Source organism: Sciurus carolinensis, chromosome X, assembly GCF_902686445.1.
Source record: "Sciurus carolinensis chromosome X, mSciCar1.2, whole genome shotgun sequence".
NCBI classification, from domain to species: Eukaryota; Metazoa; Chordata; class Mammalia; order Rodentia; family Sciuridae; genus Sciurus; species Sciurus carolinensis.
The window spans coordinates 46,492,320-46,510,991 of NC_062232.1; the positions used below are offsets into that span (position 1 = coordinate 46,492,320).

General features: G+C 37.3%; 1 pseudogene; it reads right to left on the reverse strand.

Moving 5' to 3' along the window:
- Positions 1-12,847: 12,847 nt before the first annotated feature.
- On the reverse strand, positions 12,848-16,478 carry LOC124971465 (selenocysteine insertion sequence-binding protein 2-like; annotated as a pseudogene).
- Positions 16,479-18,672: the final 2,194 nt, after the last annotated feature.

Below are 18,672 nucleotides of genomic sequence, written 5' to 3' on the forward strand. Positions count from 1 at the left end.
TAAAGGTGCCAAAAGGCACTGCCTCTGTTATGCAAGAAAGCAGGATATCAGAAGCAAGATTTCTTTTTTTTAAAGATTTAGGTCTTTTAAATCAAATGCTGGCACCCTTATTATTGTTTCTCAAAATGGCCCAGGCAGCCACAGGTCATCTTCACTGTGGTCAAGGACACCAGTTGTAATCTGTAAAAAAATGACATAAAAGCTGCCTGGGGTAGAGAAAAAAATGGCCATTGAACCTGGCCTCTCCCCTACATTCCAGGCCCTTTTCCCCTGGGGAATGGTAGCTACTGGCCACAAAGTATGTGGCAATAGATTTCAGCACTATTTGCTTATGACCTGGAGACAGGAATAATCTGTTTTAAGATCTGGCAGAAAACTCCATTTGACCAAGGAATGTCTATCACTTGGGCAAAGCACTTCTTGATATAATAGTATCCCATCAAACCAATCCCTGTTGAAACTGGCAGAAAAATGTAACTGTACCTAGAAAAGAATAACACAGAAACTGAGGCCAAACATGAGTTTTGTAGGCAGCTTCTGCAAAGGGGCTTTCAAGGAAGCTGTGGGAAAAGGATGGAAAGGGCCTCCTTTATTGCATACTAACATGCCTAGAAAATTCCAAAAGGTATTTGGAATCTGGGTACAAATGACAGTGGAAACTCACTTAAATTTTATGACATTATGATGATGATGATGAGGGAGACAGATCAGGCTCAAAAATATCCTCTGCTTCATTTGTCTGACTACAAACTGGAAAAAGAAAGATCATGAAAAAGTTTTTGTATGTACCAGATTGACTGATCCCTCTACTGAGATAAAATTTGTTATGTAAATTAAATACATATATAACATTGATAAGGATTGTTTCAAAATATAAATTTTAAAAAGGGTCTGAAACAAACAAAATAAGTTAAAAGAAAGTTACAGGTAGGGAAGCATATTAGAAAGTAAAATAAATGTTCCTGAATGAGAAAGTATTTTGTCTGGCAAAGTAATATTCTTGTGCTACAGTTCAATAAAAGTGGACAAAACTGAGGATGTAAGCAAGTTACAAATGTCTAAGTAAATCACAGAAGTTCTGCAGAGAGTAAACCTCAAAAAGTTTGTGTTTGTGATTAAATTGGTTTAATTAACAAAATCAGTTACTTGAACTTTAATATGCTGGTAAGAAACAGAATCTAATAAATTGGTTTGCCCTCATCTCTCAAGATAATTTTCTTATATTTGTTAGGTTTTATTAATTAGGGAAACTAAGTCTTAAAGGAATTAGGGTATGTACCTGTTTTAAAGTCTTAAATGATTACTTAGCAACTGGTTAAACAAACAGCTGTTATGTAGGTTATAACAAAATAGTTCACACCCAAAATCTGTGACAAGGAATATGTATGCATCTGAAAACTATATCAGTCAGGGTCTTGTCTAAGTGTTATGTAAAAGTTTATAAAATAAAGGGCTGGAGTTGTGGCTCAGTAGTTGCTTAGTATGTGTGAGACACTGGGTTCAAGTTTCAGCACCACATATAAATAAATGAATAAAGTAAAGGTCCATCAATATCTAAAAGTGTTTATGAAATAAAAGTTTATGCAAGTTTACTAGCAAGATAACAAATATGTGCTCTCTTTTGTACATGACCACAGAAAGGCCATACTGTCATTTGAAGATCAGTCTTATATCTGTTTACTTTGTTTGAATAAGTGAATTTCTGATCATTGACACTGTTTCCTAAATGTACTAGAGATTTTAGGGTATCCTTTGTTTTTTTTTTTTTTTTTTTTTTTGTTAATCCATGCAGACCTATGATTATTTTTGCCATTTACTCTAGATTCTAAATTGTACTTTAAAGTTAAACTTATCTAAATGTAGAACTTAGGAAAGCACTTTGACAAGTTGGTGTTCTCCAAACTAAAATCATCTGCAGCAAAATTTTAGAGTTGTATAAAAATAACAAATTTGATTGGTATTTATTCATGTCATTTGATGTTTTGTAGCTGGATAAGGTAACCTCTAGTAAGTCATATATATGTATATATTCATATATATACATATATGTGCAATTTTGTGTTACTTTCACACTGAAATTGAAATTTAAGTCCATTTTTGAAAGATAATAAGGAGACCCTAACCTGTTTAAAGGTGATAAAGAATTTATAAAGTATTTGAAAAAGAAGATCAGTTTCATAAATAAAACACTTTACCTAAGTTTTGTAAAGAGACCATCACACCTGAGTTAAAACTCTGCCTCTCCCCTTATTCTACGTTAGTATAACCACTCAAGTTAATTTAAAGTTAAGTTGAAAATATAGGTTTTGTTATAAGGATAAATTTGATCTTGAAATAAAATTAAATATAATACATAGCTAATTAAAAGTTTAGGATTACAAAATTATTCACTTTTGTTAATACCTATAATATAAACTAAGTATGTTTTTACTCTTTTTAATTTCATTTCATATTTCCTTTAAACTTTAAAACTATTACCTGTTAGTGGTTTAAAGAAACATAGCTTCTAATATAATAACCAGAGTTAATTTGAGATAATGAGCCATCAGCTATAGGCTAGACAAAACGTAAGACTTCCAGTACACTACTGACCCCAATTAAACATAAGTAGTAACTAACTATAAAATTATAGACATGAAGGTAAAACCCAGTACTCCTTCTTTAAGACTAATAAACTTGGCCTCCTGAATAATTAAAACCAAAACTTAGGGACTAAAGATAAAAAGGGTCAGGGAAAAAAGCCAATATTGGACTCTTGCCCTCTGAGATCACCTTGAACCCAGGGAACAACGGGAACTTTTCTAAGTCTTTACAACTCTGGGCCACAAGACCTCCTGATCAGGGACATCAATGAGGCCCTAGACAATGGGAAGTCAACCAGGGCACATTCTGCAAAGAGGAGGGTCACTGGAAAGGAAAATGTTGCCCTGGTACTTCCAAAAGAAGCCATATGTGATCAACAAGACCTTGACCTATCCTATTAGATGGCACTAGAGAAGTTAAGATGATTCTCACAAGTTCCCAAGAGTGATCCCCTGAGGAATTTCAGGTGATTCTTAACAGTGGATAAGGACAAGGTCAATTTTGACCAAGTTGATCTTAAATATCTTGCAGGTGAGTTACAAAGCACAGCCACTCAAGAGCCAGCATCCAGAGCTAAGGTGACACAATTGATAGCAAAGGGGTTAGAGATCACTACAAAGTTACAACTAACTATACTATGAAATCCATCTATACTGCATCAGGTGTTCTCAGTTGTTCTGTTAATAATTAGGTAGAACACTATTAGGCAGACAGCATTCGCCCCTTACAAGATTCACTTTGGGCACACCCTCTTATTATAAGACGTATATAAAAAAAATCTAAAATTAAAATGCATCATGCCCTTTAAAGAAGGAGATGCTAATTTTTTTATAATAATAAAGTTAAGTCCAATTCCTAAAGCTGTTTTGGAGGGGTCCTTTCACTGTCTTTTTATCCCACCCTACTACAGTAAAGATAGAAGAGGTGGCCCCTTAGATTTATCACAGCAGGTTAAAAGTATCCTCTGATGGCTGGTAGTGCATTCTTGATCCAAAGGTACCTGGCAAGTTGACCATCCAAAATAAACAAACTGCACCTGCCCAGGTTGTTAAAATGTAAAAAGATTTTTGGGTGAATTACAACCTGAACTCCAAGCCATTACAACCACAATCAATTCATATTTGTCCCACTTTGCCTCTTCTTCCTTGACTTTTACTCTAAAGAATTCTAATCAGCAGATACCTGGGAAAAATGAACCACCTATTGGAGGTTCTGGATCTTTCCAATCATCTTACAGACAGGGGAGTTTAGGGAAGATGTTCTGCATTGTGAATCCAGGCTCCCTAATTTAAGGAAAACCTAAGCAACTAAACAAGACACTGTAAATAAAAATATAAAAAGGGAAAATGTGATGGCTACAGGGATAGATGAAGTCAGGCAAAATATCTGAAGTCAGAATTGAGTACAGGCAGTTAGTGGAGAAATATTGATCAGGTTAATTGAGAAAATGGAGACATGAATGCAATCTGCATCTGGGAAGTTGAAGAATGCCCCTGGGAGAATAGAATGGCAAAGACCTCCAGAACCCTTTGATTACAAATTTACCTGCCCTTACCATTCTTTTACAAAAGACTGCAGACAAAGATTTCCTAATTACTGTCCCAGGTTCCATTTGGCCCTGCCCCTTTGCCCACCTGCTTTTGACCTTCTTGCCATCTCATGGCACCTTCAGGGCCTAGTCATGTGAGGAGGAAAGAGCAAGAAAAGGGGGGGAGAACAGGAAAACAAAGGAGATCTTAATCTATAAAAGATGGAGCACATCAGCTGTGGTCCCCTTCTCCCTACTGCAAGAAGTTTGTTCTACTACTTTTAAATAAAACCTGCTTAATATGTTTTCCTTGGAGTTCTTCTCTTGTCATACTTCATCCTATGAGGAAGCAGAACTTGTCACCAATAAACAGTGCTATTATATCTGCTGGCAGAGAAAAAAATAAAACTTCACCCAGTTTTCAAAGCTACTGATGCTCTCCTTGCTGCAAAACCTCTCAGGAGTCACTGCACTGAGACTAGCTTCCAGAATATCATTTCCATTAAACTTTCAATTATTTGCTTCCATTCAAAATCTTGCTACCCATATTTGATCCTTCTGGATGAAATACCAATTTTGGTGAAGAGTGCTCCTATGATATGAGAGCAAAACACAGGATAGCTGTGATATTCAAAGTGGAGCCAGTTGGCACCCTGCACCTTGAGATTAAAGGGCTTGGGAAATCCATGTTCCAGTAGCACAGTGCACTTGGTTTATCACCCCAGCGATTGTCTGTGCCCTGAGTAACGTGTGAACCAATGAGTGACTACTGTGACATCCCGGCTGCTCTGCAGATACCTTGTGATTTAACAGAAAAGAAGAATTATAGCACAAAGGCATTATGATTCCCATGGCAACCAGAGAGGCTTCTGGTCCTGCCAACATCTGACAAACATTCAAGACAAGCACTAGCTCAGCTGTGAAGGTATGAGGGCAGACCAAGGCAGTGAGCCACAGGAGCCTGTTCTTGTTCAGAAATGCTATCCTAAGTTCATTGCCCAGATGAAGTGGAGCCAAGGTCTCCTGGGGACTCAGACTTGAGGGCCTATGGAAGATCCATATCTTTCCAGGATAAGAAACTGCACTGAAGACTGACAACATGCACGCTGGCCTACTGGACACCCCTATTCTGCTTCAGACTGGTCTGAGGGACCAGGAGGTGATGGAGTGTTATGCATGGGTGAGAGGATCACCCAGCAAAGTACCCTCACCATTGACATTGCCCTCCTATAATGCTCCTCCATGCCTGGGCTTACCTGCAATTTTGCCCACTCAGGAACCTGGCCTATGGCCCAACAAGCCAAACGGTATTATGAATGATGGTAGCTGAGTACAGGGGAGCATCCAAGTGCCAATAAGTGGGTTACATGATGATTGAGCTGGGTGCCTCTATTTCCTAGAATGTCCAAACAGGTGACACCTAAAACATGTGAACTTTGACTTTTTAAGTGGTGGTGTGTTGTGGATGTGATCCTTATTGAGGACAGGAGGGAGTGAGCTACTGAGAATGTGTAATAGAGGATAGGATCAATCTAGAACCTGAGTCAAGATGTTTTCTACACACTCCTCCTGCCAGTTGACACCTCCTTTGCTATTGCCCCACAACTTGGCTACACCCACAAATTCTTTTGCTCTCAGTTTCCGAGGGGCCCTTCAACTCCCATTGAAATATCTGGTCAATATGTCTTGAAATGAGGCTAATCCTCCTGACTTGACTACTGCCTATCTGACAAGAGGCCCACTGTGACAATGCCAAGGGTCCTTTTAACAGTCCCTGGAGGAGGATGCAGACTACAGGCCAGGGTCACAGAAACTGGCACAAAGATGCTCCCTAAAATTGAATGTGATGGATCAAACAAGTGCCTAGTAGAGACATGGTAAGTAGAATACAGCTCAGTAGGTAGAATGCTTGCCTCACAAGCACAAGGCCCTGGTTTCATTCCCCAGTACCACAAAATAAAAGATGTGATGAGCAGTATTCCAGACCATAATATCATATTGAGAAGCAAATCACACTGAAAGAGAGTAATGGTACATATTTCAAAGTTGAATATTAAAAAAGTCAAGAGCTAAGGAATTTCTGTGGGATATAAAAACAGAAGGGTGTTGGAGATGAAAAGCTATCTTCAGTGAACAGACACAAAAGAAAAAAATTGTCATGGTTAATTATCTCCCAAATATAACAGGACTTCCTTTAGTTTAAAAATATTATACCAAAACAACAAGAAGGAATTCACAGATCATTTGACAAGCAAAGATAACAACTGACAATAACTCACCTTGAAAGGGTTTGAATGTCCTTGAAAATTTATGACTCATTCCTGGTGCTTGCAATGGAAATCAGATAACACATATGCTTATTTTGCATTTCTGGCACATGACATTTGAGAAAAGATTTTCCTGTCACCAAGCACCTGCACCCAACACCAAAATTTACCCAAGTACAAGTTTGGAAATTCAGCAATTAATGATGGCTTCTAAATTAAATAGTGCACCACATTATCAGAGATTTAAACAAAATAATTGCTGCTAAAATACAGAAATGAAGACACAATATGATCGAATCCTGGATTTTAAAAGAAAAAATTTTAAAGAAGAACTAAACATATGATGAGAGTCATTGGCAATGAAACATAGATACTAACACATTTATAAAATACAAAATATTTTTTTCTTTGAATTTGTTATATCCACTACAAAGTCATGCAATACCTAATGTCTCAGATTTCAGTCTTTAAATGTGAATTCTATCAAATAGATGTTCTTTTGTTATGTCTTACCCTATAAATACAATAAAAATTTTCTACATGACCATGGTCAATGTGAGAAAACCACTTCCTTCACCCAATTCTACAGAGCATGGCTTAAGAACATCCATCAAAATCAACAAAAGTCTATAAGAGTACTTCATTAAAGTTTAGAGTGGACCTGCAATGATACAGGAAAGCTGGTTTTTAAATTCCCACTGTGTCTTCTGTGAGACATCAGTAGAAATTAAGATATGTACTTAGCACCAATTAACTCAATTCCTTAAAGAAAACAATATCTTCCCAATGCAAAAAAAAAAAAAAAAGTGAGAATAGTCATTGAGAAGAGTAGCTCTCTTTTTTCATCAACTCTAGGTTTCCCAGCTGACATTGAGGTTGACTTGTCACAAACCCAAGTGTCTCAGTACACTTCATTTGCCCAGAGACTGGCAGAGTGCCCCAGAAGGCTACAAATTCCCAAATAATATAGCAGTTGACCTTTTGAATTTCATGTCCTTATCTCCTGGTGAGCATACTTCCTTCTTCAAGAACTTGCTCATTTAATCCCCACATCAACATTTTCATGAGACTGAAATAACCTATCAGTTCCTCATGGTTGCCTTATCTCCAGGAAGACCTACTCTTAAAACTTCAAGGTCACTGGGGAAGTACTGCTAACTCTTAACCCAGACTTGTTCTGAAAACTCCCATTGGAATCAACTTCCATTTAATAGTGCTAATTTTCCAGACATGATATATTCACTTGATTTGACAGAGGAGAAAATATTGAGATTGAGGTATATGGATAATCTGAAAAGGTTCAATATGTCAGGTGACTGAATTCTGGTCCCCCACTGTGAAATGCTTTGCAGGAAAACCATACCAACACAAAACCAAACACTTTCTGGTGAATTTTAATTTCACATTTGAAAATAATCAATCCAGAAAAATTAGTTGCATGTCAACTCCAACTGTCTTAGGGGGATGTCATAAGAGGTAGATTTACCCCTGTCTTTGCAAGCATGAAAAGGTTTGTAGATGAACTCTGAACAGTCAAATTTCTCAGTGATACATGGGGGCCTGTGGTAAGAGAAGAAACAGGGACATCTAGGAAAGATTCTATGCTCAGGTCATTATTATATAAGAAAATTTTGGGGTTATTTCAAACCCAAACCCCAATCCTTTATGATCAAAATCAATTTTTCTCCCACTCTGCTTTCTCCTCCTGCACATTTATTTTAAAAAATTCTTAGCAGTGAATATCTGGGTCAAATAAATGGAGTAGTGAAGGTGCTGGATCTTCCCTATCATTTCAAGGACAGGGGGCACGCTGAGGCATGTACAGCTGCAGTGCAAAGCAAGATGCCCTAAATTAGAAAGGTGTAAACAACTTAGCCAGATGCTGTATCTATCTATAAATATACAAAGAAAGAGGTAAAGGCTTATGAGATTTGCGAAAACAGGCACAATATGTGATGACAGAAAAAATAATCCTCACCCAATTATCAAACTGTCTATTGTTCTGTTTGACACAAAATCCTTTCAGAAATTGTTGCAGAGATTAGCTTCCAGAAAGTCACTTACATTCAACTTTCAATCCTTCAATTCTATTCAAAATCCTGCTAGCCTGGTTTTGATTCTTCTCAAATAAATGCCTAACTTGGTTATCAGTGCTCCTGTGAAAGAGAACAAAAAACAATACAGGTACCATAAGCAAAGGGGAGCCATCTGGCATCCAGAAAATTGGGATTGAAGAGCAGTGAGTTCCAGGATCCTGTAGGAGAGGGCATTTGGTGTCTCTCCCCTGGGGTGGTTCCTGGGCATTGGTTAACATGGGCATTGATACGTGCTTGCTGTGACTTCCCCACCACGCTGAAGAAAATTCCTAATGTCATAGTTAGGGGGAATGAAAGCATGATGGTGTCATGTTTCCCATGGCAAACAGAGAGGATTCTGGCAAAGATTCAAGACAACCATAGGCTCAGCTTTGATGGTGGGAGTGAAAGTTAAGGGAGCTAGCCCCAGTGACCTGTTGTTTTAAAGAAATGGGATCCATTTTGGAATACACTGCCAGTTAAAAATGGTAGGATGACAACATGTGCCTTTATTAACTTGAAGAGTTCTGAAGTCATATCATCAACATGATTGTAACATTACAGACCCACCTAGTTTCTAAAAATATGGTAACAATTTCCTACCTACAAAAAAGAAATGGTAGGATGACTTCGAAAGGAAATCATTTCTTTACTTGCTGGTAAGAAATTAAGCCTTTAGGTAATTGATCCAATTGCAAATGCAAAACACAAAGTATGGGCTGAGGTTGTAACTCAATGGTAGAGCACTTGCCTAGCACATGTGAGGCACTGGGTTTGATCCTCAGCACCACATAAAAATGAATAAACACAATAAAGATATTGTGTCCATCTACAACTAAAAAAATATTTTTTTCGATATCATTTTATTAGTACAGAAGAACCCCCACTAGAATTTACATAGTGCAATAAAGTTGTTATTATCCCCAACATGATAACAATTATTCTTCATACAGCAAAAGAGCAAGATGAAAATACCTTTATGTTATAATTCAACTAATGTTGCTAGGTTTTATTAGAGTATTACAATTAAGATATTAAATTATAAACTCATATTGTATATCTGGAAATTAAATTACAAAATAATACAAATACTTTAAAGCTGTGATGTGCCAACAAATTTTACATTTTTATCATTAATATTTAGATTTCAGTTTCAGATTAGAAAAAGTTTGGTTGATTTTGTGGTGTGTATAGTAAAAGTTGAAAGGACTCAGGAAGAAGAAGATAAATAAATTACTTGACAGAAAAATTTTTTTAAACCAAGAAAAGATAATTAAGTTTTTAGCAGATTAATATTTTATCCTGTTGGCACAACACACAGAAAATACTTACATGATGAGTTCTTTTTTTTAAAGTCAACGGCAGCTTTACAAACAGTAATACTTCTTTATACATATATTAAAGTAACAATGTTTTACGGTTTAGCAGTTTTATGTTAAAGAGTTGAAAATTAATGTAGAGATCACTACTCATTTGCACATTATAATTCCCACCCCACCCACCTCCCCCAGTTTATTAAGAAATCATACAACTACATTATTTGGATATTAATTTATCAATATTTAAACTATGTGAATTCCTTTTGACTAATTCTTTTCCAAATACTGGAAGCATATAAAATACCATCTCTGCAAATATGACCTCCAGTCAAAGCCTGTAAAAAATTTTCAATATAACACACATTATTTTTCCATGTTTAGTCAAAAGAAATATATTACATAATTTACAAACATATTTAAACCAAAAAATTAAGCTAATATGAACATTTGTCCTTTGAGAAGTAATCTTCACAGCAGACAAATCTACTGAAGCAGAAATCTAATTTGGGGAGTGTAATTCATACTTTAATTCATATACCTATGTACTGAAATAGAAATCTAACATTATGAATTGCCAGTAAAACAATCATACACTAAGAAAAAAATCACCATGTTTTTACTTCTTGTGCTGATGAACCCTTACTATTACCAAGAGATCTCTTTTGGGGTCTCCAAAGAGTGAACCACACAACTTCCAAAAATAAAACTTTCCTAATTCTCATACCTCACCCACAACCTATAGTTCAATATACACAAATTCCAAAATTTAACTAAAGAAACAATTTATAAAGACATCATTAATACATATTTATGTCTACTCTCAACATAATAGCATTTTCTTTAATAAATCTTGGGTTGTCCTCTAGAAGTGACCTGTCTCATATAAAAAAGGCTATGGTCCCTTGGTTTTACTGGCAGAAGAGGTATTGCATGCGTGAGACCATTTATCAAACATAATCCAATACTTCCAAAGTCTATAGCAAAATTAAATTATTGGTGTTCTGAAGATTTCCCCAACTTCTCTTTTGATACAAATGTCAAAAATCTAAAATGGTGATTCTTGTTCAGAAGAGATAAAAAAATATAAGAAACCTTTGAAAAGCCATTACCTTAAGATCAAGAGTTATCTGAATCACCGACATGGAGTAAAGGAAATTAACACCATAAAAAGTATGGAAATTTTTTCAATTCACTTTTAAGACTGTCAGTAGTTCAAAATCTATCATTTCTTTAAATAAACTAACACTTCCAAATGTATAGAGACAGTAAGATCTGCCACATATAAATCCATGATAACTATTTCAGAGGCTTCATTCCTTACATGCTATGTTCCTTTAAGTATTGGATAATTAGTGCCTAGGAAGTCTACCCTGGAGAACATTGCTGACAGGACAGCATAATAATGTCCCCTTTTAGAACACTAATAAAGCTGACAGACTGACATTTTCTATATAGCAACGATCCTAAACTTTCATAAGTCACAAGTACTATATTACCAACCAAGAATCTAATCTCTCCAGTAATTAAGTGCCAGCATCATAAAACATCAAAATTAGCACAGTAGTCACAGTAAGTTCAGTAAAGAATCTGCTTAACTCTTCTCTTCTGCCTCTGTGAGGCAATACCCTGCCCCATATAATCAGGGCAGGGAAATAACACTCCCTCCTCAATTTTGCATCTGCTTATGGGAGCTTATAAGTGGAAAGTTGATTTAGCACATGCATGTTGGTCAGCTGGAGATGGAGGAGGTGTAGAGGGAAGACAGAGAAATGGATAATTTGTAATTTTATTACCATTTCATAAACTTATAGATATCACTAAAGTTCAGGTGATGATGGACTAGCAAATATAACATTAAGCTCAGTAAGTTTAATTTCTCCCAAGCAAGTACACACACTCTTAGAGAAGGGCAGAGATAAATAATAGTGAATAAAAAATACCTGTATATAAGTCATCTAATAGGTTCAGCATAATTAGAACAACTTTCTCTGTTCTACTAAAACTTCCTCTTCTGAGCCTTGATTATCAGGATACATGTTATGAATTGTGCAAAATTCCTTTTCCTTTCAGTAACTAAGGTGGTTGCTATGTGAAAGGTTCTCAAGGCTAGGCTTGAAATGTATATTTAAAAAAAGATGAAATGGTTTTGCACTCAGGACAAGTTTGAATGCCCAATCAAATCCATATCTGAAATCAAGAGTGTCCTGAACCAGAAGCATGCAAGAGAACATACCAGAATAGACTTTTTCAGGATAGCGTACATGTAAGTGCTGCAGTCATACAATCAGTTACAGTTATTCACCTGTTAAAATTTGTCTAACTTTATGTAAATAAGACTATGTACAAAAGCATTCCTGAGGTAAGTAAGAAGCAAATACAAGATAGAACCTGACAGGTCCTATCATGGGTGACTGTTCACTATCATAAATGACATCTATCATTTTCTACAAATAAGGCCAGCCAGTTCTAATCTATCTGAGTGGTGCCACTGCTAAATTCTGGAGGCTCTGTTTTAGCCCATCCCAACTTTAATGGATTCTAATGACCAGTGACCTCTGAAGTAAGCATTTGTGGGTCAAATGATAGCTTCATCAATTTTTTAGTGTATACATTTTGTGAACTTGTTAAATTCAGTCTTTAAGTTTGAGTCTACCTTCACCTCTTGTTTTAAAAAAACTCTTTTTAATCAGACAAATTGAGTAAAGGAGTTGTAGTCGTGAAGCAAACATTGGCAACCACTTTTATCCTTAGAACTTTCATCTTAAGCTTTCAAAATGACCTTAAATAGGCATTTTTAATTTATTTTCTTTAAAACTTGGTTGTCTTTATTTAAACTAATTTTTCATTATAAAATATGGTGAAACAGATCTGAATTTTCTGCGCAGTCCTTAGAAATACACTTTGATGCTAATTAAAAGTTAAGCTATAGATCATAATGAAGACATAAAAGCTACAAAAATATTTGTTGGGAATTAAACACATATAAATACTAGACAGTGCTAAATGTTGAGATGAAGCATAAAAGGTAATGACTGCAATGCTTACATGGCTGAGAGATAGCTGACATTTCCTGAGTTATATATTTTGGGGTGTAGAATTAGAATCAGAATGTTCTTTGTTCATGGAGCTGCAGTTGCTGGACTTCTCTTGCTCAGGATTGCCTTGTTGATCAGGAGTCCATGCTTCATTGTCCATCCCTGGCTCCAACACTTCAGGTGCTTCTGTTTCCTCTTCTCCACCTAGCTCTACATTGTCTTCTTCAGAACCATTAAGGGTTTTTCCAAGCTGAAGGGTTTCCATAGTCCTCTGGGTCTCTGAGACCCATGACTCCCATGACTCAATTGTACTATTAAGCCGCACTTCTACTGATATGGGTTCTTGAGTATAATCTTCCTCCTCTTCCTCATCTTCATCATCCTCTTCTTCAAGCATGCCAGGTACAAGAGTGCTGGTGGTGCTTGGGATAGAGGAATTTAAAAGATCGCAGCAACTGCCATCCAAAGAGCCTGTCTCTGTACTCTGCTGTGAGGCCCATTCCAGGTCATCTGGTTTCACTTCCTCTTTATCACCTGCTGTAGATTTCCCAGGATCTGTAGCTGAGGTAGTATTGCCTGCAGACACTAACGATGGTTGCTTACCAACATGAGTTATGTCAAGTGGAAGTTTAATGGGTTTTTCAAAACTGCTGTGCTTACAGGAAACCTCTCTCTCATTTTCTGATGTTTCCAGTCCATCTGAAGTTTCCACCATGTTTCTCCAATTTGCTTCATATTCCTTTTCATTTACTTCAGAGATGGGTTCGAAAATAACACTGCAGAAAGAAATAGCATTTGCTGCAGAGGGGTTCCAAGAATGCCCCATGTGGTGTGGTACCTTTTTCACAGTTTTTAAGGCTTCTTCAGCCTGTTCTTGTTCCATTGCTGCAACCATATCTTTATATGCTTTCCTGGATTTCTCAGTGAGTTCCACTAATTTATTAAACAGGCTCTCAGCATCAAAGTAGTTGAAGATTTCCACTACACTAACAGGAACCAGCTTGTTCACGCAGCATCCTAGATATTTTCTTCCAAGAGTAAACACGAAAGGAATTTCTTGTTCTCGTGCCATAGTTATGACATTGTAGAGAGCCTCATCTAGTCCACCTTTTGACTTCAGGTGCTTGTGTGTATTTTTTCACAGTTTGGAGATATCATAACACACTTGATCTTATTTAACTTCATATGTTTGGTGACCTCCCTTATTCATGCTTTTGCTCTTACAGGATCCTTTTGGTAGATGTGTTCCTGAAAACTGACAAGTTCTTGGAGAAGAAGGGTCACACATTCATCAATCTCTTTACAAAGAACCTGATTACAGTACTCTCTAAATCTTTTGCTATGGATTTTGGTTATTGTTGATGATGCCATTGAACTGCCTATCCCAGAACTGGCAGGAGAGCCTTGTGACACAGGTGTTATGCAGTATGGAGAATTCTGACTTGCTGGAGAAAGTGAAGTATCACTGGACACGCTCAGTCCAGTATCTTCCTGGGAAATGATCTCTTGTGGCAAATCATCAATAAAATCTAAATGCATTTCTGTTGGCTCCTCAGATCCCAAAAGATTGTGGTCCACAGTTAAATGTCCCTTCTTTTCCTCTCTTTCTTTCAAAATAACTTTTTAAGTGCTGTAGGTCATTTTAGTTTTGCAATTTCCTTCTCTTTTCCTTTTTTTGCTTTAGAGTCAGTAATATCCAAAGAGTTAAAAGATGTCAAGCAGGGTTGGCTTTTTGTTAAACATTTTCTGTTAGTAGAGTCTTTAGTGTGAAAAGAAGCTGCAGTAACCACTGTATATGACAGAGGTCGGGAATTAGTAATCTGCCTCTCTTTCATTGGTGCTTTTTGTTTTTCCAGAGCAGCTGACATGTCCCCTAAATCTAGCTGCACAGGTGTTTTATTCTTTTTTCCAGCTGCTTTTGATAAAGCTTCCTGTAATTTTTTTTGCTCCATACTTATTTCTGAATGTTCTTGAACTATGGCAAGAGCTGCTGCTAAAGGTTTCTTCTTCTGGCTTTTTGCATGTTTAGGAACTGAAGTGGTAATGTGAATTGGGGTCTGAACTATATTGATTGGTGAGTTTTCAGGTAAATCATCCAATACTTTTGAAGAAAGTTTCTGTTGAATATTCTCATCCTTAACATTTCCATTTTCATGTAGTTCTTGAAATCCACCTTCATCCTCAAAATATAAAGACTCAGAATTTGGGTCACTTCTATGGGTCTGACTAAGGTTTAAATGCTTATTATCTTGTCTTTTGCAAATTCTGTCTTCTTTCTGAGGAAGTACTATGACCTCGGCATCAGAATCCAGTCTGTGAATTATTTCTTTGTTCTGTTTGCCTTCTACTATGATCGTCCACTGCCCACGGGGACAATCACAACGCGAACGCTCTTCTTGATCACAGGAACCAAAAGCCGTTTATTCCGCAAGTCTCAGACTTATATCAAGTACATCAGCCTATCAGAGAGTAGACTACCAGGAAAGTTAGCCTATCAAGGAACAGTCTCCAGGCAGATACCAGGATCGCCTCATGTACAACAGCCAACCAGAGTTACTTCCTAAAACTTGTTTATGAGTGCAGCTATGTCTGGCAAGCTGCCAGGCGCCATCTTAGAGATCAGGCCACGGTGCGGCTCTGGGGCCCTCAGAGCCTGCCCCTGACATTCCACCTCTGGAAAATGCCTGATATTTTTCCATCCAGGATTTTTTCTGAGTTGCCTGGCAAGTTACACTAGATCAATTTACACCACCTGCACATACAGATGATTCCACATGATTTATGGTCCCAGAATCAGGATTTCTCAAAGCCCCTGCAGCAGGCTGGTTGTTGTTGTATTTGGGACTGCAGTAACCACTATCACTGTCAATGTTGGCTTCGCTAGCCCCCTATTCACTAGAGGATTCAGCCGTGGGGTGGGAAGCTCTTCTCCTCCTGTCTTTGGACTTCCAAAGCATTGTGGCAGTGCTCTCTGAGAGAGACATGTTAGGGATATCTGAAGGAAAATCAGTTTGCTGTGAAGCATCTACCAGAAGCACAATTTTTGATCGATTATCAGGACCTGCTGCATTTGTTTCTTTCTGAGTAGCTACATTTTTCACCAGTGATATTTTGCTTTTTATGTGCTGCTGTAAAAGCTGTTGTTTGGGTACCACTGGTCCTCTGTTACTGTTTCTGCTATGATGACTGGACAACAGAAAGACCTGTCCAAGCTGATTTGGACACTCAGTGCATTCTGTGGTGATAGCATTTACAGTATTTGCAGCCTGAAAGGTGTTGGAGTAAGGTGAAGGAAAAGGATGATAGAAACCCATAACTTGGGTGCATGGTGCTGGCATCAGCTGATAATAAGTATACTCTGTAGAAACAGGTGGCTGAGCAGATATAATGGGGTAGGCAAGGTATGGTCCAGTAGGGCTTGGGTTGGGCTGTTGCCATCATATATCATTATTATATAAAGGAAATTGTCTATTGGACTGGTTTTCCTGAACAAATGGATAACATGTAATCAAGTAGCTGGGAATTGGAGTTGGTTCTACACCAGAAACACTTCCGTTCTCGTTTGGGAGAGCCATAGGGATAATAAACGTATCAGGATTCTTCTTCTGGGGAATAAATGGCTCTACCTCAGCTGAAAGCTTGACATTCTCGTCTGTTGGGGCTCTGTCCATGGCGCCTGCAGTTTCAACACACCTGCTCTAGTAGGTATGAAGAGCGCCTCAGGCCGCTTTCTCCATGGCCCCCTGCTAGGGTCCAGGTTGTGCTCTGGACCTCTGCCACTGTCTAGCTATGCTCAACACCAAGTTGGCTACGCCATTGGCCCAGGCAGCTCCAGCTCCGGGGGCTGGAGGAGGCAGTGGCAAGCTCGGGGAGGGATCATCTGGGATTAAAAAATATTTTAAGAGAACACAAAGTAATCATTGAGAAGAGTGAGTGCCTCAGCTTTGAAGCTACTTGCTGAATCTGTTCCTCCTCAGCACTGGTAAACTGCTTTCAGCCAGCACATTCAAATGTCAGTTCAGTACTATTACACAAGCTAGTCTATCAAGAGAGCTCTTGTAGATAGGAACACTAACATCTGGGAGTTAAGTGGAGCTGCAAAAATGACCAAATTCACAAAGTTTCATTCAGACCCTTTTGCAAAATATTTTCAGAAAAATCTTCAACTGCAGTTTTCTGCTAGGAATGTGCTCCTGGTTTTGAAAGATACAGTGTGAATTGAAACTGTTTCTTCTGTTGCCATGAAGCACTTACATTTTTTGTTTATTCATCCAAATGCAAATCAATATATCTTCATTGACAACAGAGTGCAAGTCTCCAATTTGAAGTTTGCTGACCCTGCTCCTCTGCAGACCTTCTAAGTTCTTTTATTCATACACATTAACCACAGTTCATGAGCAATACCCCAACTAGTAGAATAAGATAACTCTTAAAGTTACAAACACCAAGCCGTGGGATGACAGCGGAACCATGCAGAGGATCTATTCCCCAAAGAGTCATTGGAATTCATTAGTGAAATATTTTCAGCAATCACTCTTCAACTGCAGTTGCCCTTTTGGAATGTATTGCCAATTACTGCAAGCCAATGACTTGCCAATGACTGTAAGCCTTTTCTTTAATTACTGGTAACATTTAGCTTTGTGATAATTCACCCAAATACAAACTATTGTATACTCATAGAGAACACAGTGAGTATGTGTACGTTGAAGGTACTTCAACTGCTCCTCCTCAGCACTTCTAGGCTGTTTCGAGACAGCACATTCAAACCACATTTTCATGCTAATACACAAACTAGGCTAAAAAGAAATCTCACATAAACAGAAGCCCCATCCTCTGGGAGTAAAATTGGACTGGAAGGATGATCAAATTCACAAGATCTCCTTGAACTCCATTTGTGAAACATTTTTAAGAAACTCTTTAACAGAAATTATCTAATAGGAATGAACTCCTGGCTTCAAATGATACACTTTGAATTGAAACGGTTTCTTCTGCTGCTGGAAAGCACCTATGATGTAAAGTGGGAACATGCATAGGATCTGCTTCCCAAAGATTCTTTGAAATTCATTACTGAAACATTTTCAGCAATCACTCTTCAACTTCAGTTGCCTTTTGGAATACCCTGCTGGTTAACAATGGTAGGACAGCTTTGAAAGGAAACCATTTAACTTGCTGGTAAGCAATAATGCTTTGAACTAACTGATCCAAATGCACACCACAAGGTACTCATTGAGAACAGAGTGAGTAAAAGGCATTGGGAAATGGTAGTTCATTGCAAGTGGGATCAAGCAATGCTAGACGATTTTATGAGAAGGAACTGTGTGTGACATTGGTAAGCAATAGTTCATTGCAAGTGGGATCTTCTCTTCAAGGCAGTTATCTAAAATAGTACATATTTTCATGTGTACCTTTTTATCAATATTCATGTGTCCTGATATCCATATTCATTTCCTAACTCTAACCCAAATCCAACCCAAAATGTAACACTAACCCTAAATTTATTACATAACTAAAAGTAACTTTGCATAAAAACATAAATAGAAATATGAATAGTTGAGTGCATTTTGATTTCTCTATTCAATAATCAATGGTAAATGTTCATATATATTATATATTCATATAGGTATATTATTCGTGCATCGATATTTTAAAAGGTGTATTTGTATGACTTATATTAAAACATTTGCTATTGCAATGTATTTTCTGGTGAAAAGACTTGTTTCCTGATATACATATATATTCCCTTACTCTAACCCTAACTGAAGCCAAAATTTATTACTAACTTAAAATTTACCCCTAGATCTAAACTCAAATATACATAAATGCATGTATAGTAATAACAGTAGTTATGTGTGTTTTGAATTATAC